This window comes from Asparagus officinalis, chromosome 9 (genome assembly GCF_001876935.1).
Source record: "Asparagus officinalis chromosome 9, Aspof.V1, whole genome shotgun sequence".
Taxonomy (NCBI): Eukaryota; Viridiplantae; Streptophyta; class Magnoliopsida; order Asparagales; family Asparagaceae; genus Asparagus; species Asparagus officinalis.
Genome location: NC_033802.1, coordinates 4,069,403 through 4,073,423, shown reverse-complemented (window position 1 = coordinate 4,073,423; position 4,021 = coordinate 4,069,403).

The window sequence follows — 4,021 nt, the reverse complement described above, 5'->3', positions numbered from 1 at the left end:
ATTGCAAGGGCGATTAGCTTATATTCGTCGGTTCATCTCGAACCTCTCAGGAAAATGCCGACCATTCACTAGTATACGGATGTAAAGCTGTTCTTCCATTGGAGATTCAAATCCCGTCTCTTCGGATTGCTCTTGCAACCCAGATGATGACCGAAGAACAACATCAGAAACGCCTCGAAGAACTCGAGAGGCTCGATGAAGAGCGCCTGGAAGTTCAACAGCATATTGAGTTTTACCAAGCTAGAATTTCTCGAGCCTTCGACAAAAAGGTTCGACAAAGGAGTTTCAAAGAAGGGGATTTGGTTCTAGCTGAAAGGCGGCCTATGATCCTTAATTCCAAGAAGAAGGGCAAATTTGAACCCAAATGGGAAGGGCCATTCGTAGTAGAGACAGTTTACTCGAGTGGCGCATATCGCTTAGTCACCAAGGATGGTGACCGGCTTATGATGCCAATAAATGGCAAATTCCTGAAAAGATACTATCCTTAGTATCTTCAGGAAAATTGATGTATCGGGAAGTTCTCGGAAGAATACCACATGTGGTATTCTTAGGGATAACCCAGTCATCGGGAAGTTCCCGGAAGAATACCACACGTGATATTCTTAGGGATAACCCAATCACTGTAGAAGTGATGAATAAGAAATCCACGTTCGAACTCTGAATGTCGGAATGTTTCTTCTTATTCTCTAATGAGTTATTTTTGTGAGACGAGATTCGATCCTCTGATAGGTTAATCTTTCCTCACCAAACCATCTGCTGATCAAACCAATTGATGGTGGATCCACTAAAATTTCCATCTACCAGTCATTGGCATCTCTCAGACTCAACAAGTTAGGTCCTAATCACCTAGCGTTAAAGTCTTCCTTTGAGTGATAATACGAGTTGGCACTTTCCTCGCTACCCGTATTCCACTTTCTTTGCTTTTGGGTCAAACCTATAAAAGTTAGGGCCAAAGCCAAATTCCTCTCTCGATTCCTTCCATGAACGAGAGGTCCACTTTCAATTTGAACAATCAAACCTATAAAAGTTAGGATTGTTCCCGATCTCACTTAGTCAAGCCTACAAATAGTTAGGCTAAGACCGCAGTCATTTTCCTTTTCGATAACGAAGATCCGCCTTTGTTCCTTTGGTCCACCACAAACCTATAAAGCTTAGGCGTCGAAATTGGCTTTCTCCTCAAATGAATGATGGGAATTTTTTTGATTCAAATCGACCAATCCTATAAAAAGTTAGGGCCGTTCGAACCTTTCTGATCTTCTCGAAGTGGAGAATCCCACTCTTAGTTCGCCCGTCTTTTTTGGATTCTGCGGGTGGCAGATCCCACCTGAGTTTCCTTTTCCGACTGTATGATAGAATATAAAATTCTTCCTCTTCAGTCCCGGGAGATAGAATATAAAATTCTTCCTCTCCCGTTTCCCAATCCGTCTTTATTCTGATAAAGGACACAATTTTCAAGTTCCAATCCGGGCACTTTGTGCACGGGGAATTTTATTTCAACTCCTAAATAGAGATAAGTCTACGCCTAACACGCGTTGCCGGTTTAGTCTTTTTACCGATTGAAAAAGACACCAAGGTCTACACCTGGGGGAATTTTATCCCGAAGCATAAGTAGGGATGAGTCAACACCTAACACGTGTTGCCGGGTAGCCTATTCCCGTAACAAGGGCGAAGCCTATGTATTCGAAATCATAGCACAAAGCCTCAGGGTACCTTTTCCCTATAAGAAATGGTTAAGTCTATGTATTCAAAGTCATAGCATTAAGTCTAAGAAAAGCAATTCTCTTAGCGCAACGTTATATGTGAGACGGACTTTAATAATTCACATGCTAGCCCGATTCAAACGGTAATCGGTAAAGGCACATCAAACCCGTTGATGGCTGAGGGTTTGCCAAAAATCCCGTAAATCTTGTCATTCAGAATAAACACAGAAAGATCACGAAAGAAGCAAATGCGGAATCTCTATTAATAGATCGAGTCAAAAGCATACAATAAAAAGCTCGTTAGCCCGAAGGCAGTTGGCGGCTGAGAACATGAGACTTTAAACTAAAAAGTCTATCTACATAACTCTGCTCGAGTTCTGCCTGCAGATCAGCTCGAGCAGATTCTTCAGAACTGCTCAAAATCTTCACGGCTTCACTCTTCAGCTTCCTCAATCTCTCCTGTGTGGATCCTAGCTTCTCGAGTGCCTGTTCACGAGAACACTCTAATCCAGCCAGTTCTTCTGCAATAATAGTGACAGACTCCTCGGCGTGCTTCAAGGCCTCCTTCAACCGTCCAAAGAGCGGAGTAGCTCAGCTCTATCTGTATCCTTCCTCGCTACGGTAGCCATTAGCTGCGCAATGGAGCTCTCATGTGACTGAAGCTCGCATCCGATAGAAGATCTCAGGTCGCGCCACTGTGCCAACCTATGCTCCAGCTGAGAGGACACGAAGGAAGAAGCCCCGTTGGTCTCCAATTCCTTCAACTCTCGGATCTCTGACTCCAGAACAGTGAAATCGGCAGTGAAGGAATCGTCCAACTCCGGATATCCTTCTTCCCTCATCATCATCATGTGGCGAGAAAAGGAATGCCTGAACTGATCGAAACAGTATCCTCGGTGAAGAAGTTTCTCGATCATGCCGTTATAAAAGGCAGTAAAGAAGCCGAGGTCCGTACGAAAAATATCTCTGTCAGGATCGGTATCGACCAAAAGGGTACGGACACGCTCATATAGAGAAGATCGAGATCCTACAAGCAACAATATAGAAGTTTAGCAGTACGATAAGGAAATTCAAAGGCAAATTCCAAGTATACCAACGCCAACGGGGGTCCCCTCGGGCTGAGGTCCGACAGACTCCGAGATAACGGCAGGAGTGGTCATGGAGGGTATATTAACCCCTGTAGGCAGATCGGTCATACCACTCGGCGAGGGCGGGAAGACGCCACTTCCATGCAAACTATCAGTCCCGGAAACTGTAGTGGTATCCGGCACAACGGCCGGTCCTATAGTTACACTTCTGTATTAGTCAAATGGAAATTTGGACAAATAAGGAAAATCGGGACGAAAAGATCGTATGCATACCGGCAACCCCTTCGTCCTCAGATACAGCGGGAATACCAAGAGTCATAAAGGTATCGGTCCAAGTGGCTGGTCCTATGCTTACACTCATTTATTAGCCAAAAATCATCAAATAAATGAAAAGCAGTGCGACATCCAAGATCGTCTGCATACCTGCGAGTCCGTCACTCCGAGGTAAACTAGACATGCTGGGAATCGCTACTGAATCGGGCCCGATGATTGGTACTGTAATATTAATCCTTCATTAGTTAGATAAAAGGTAAAAAAAATGAAGGGAATCAGGTATATACCTGTGAGTGAATCACTCCCAAAGGGTGGTCTCACGGTTCCTCTGGCAGTCTGTTCAGCCAGCATGTCGGCTAATAATCCAGCGTCGGGTTTCGAGAAACTTGGTACAGGAGCACACCCCCGTTCCTCGAAACCTACATCATGATAGGCTCCATCCTCAGCTGGCTTTTCCATCGCGACATCTGCAGGATAACCTAAATGTTGGAAGATGAGGAAGAAAGGAAAGCTCAGAAATACCTGCAGCAAAAAGCAGGAGATTCTCTTTCCCCATGCTTGAGGAGGGTATCATTGGATGTAAATATACCTGAATATGGGACGGTGGGCTCAACACTATTCACCTGCTCAAGATCAATGTTTAGATCGATGCCCAGAGAACCGTCATGAAGGGCGTCGCACATCTGCTGCATGAAGCAATCCATGTTATCAGATCCAGGAGATACCGGACCCGGTGGAAGTTCGCCCTCTTCAAAGAACCCTGGAGCATAAAACATGGTTACGAATCCCAAAAGGTAAATCACCTTAAAGCAATAAAAATAAATATTACCTTCCCCTCCATCGGCGATACTTCCTAAATCCACTCCATAAGGACGCTGACCGTCGTGTGGTTTATGAGTGATCTTCTTCTTTTTTGGGGCGCCAGCCCTCATAAGACCAACGGGTCGTTCGTGCGTGGAC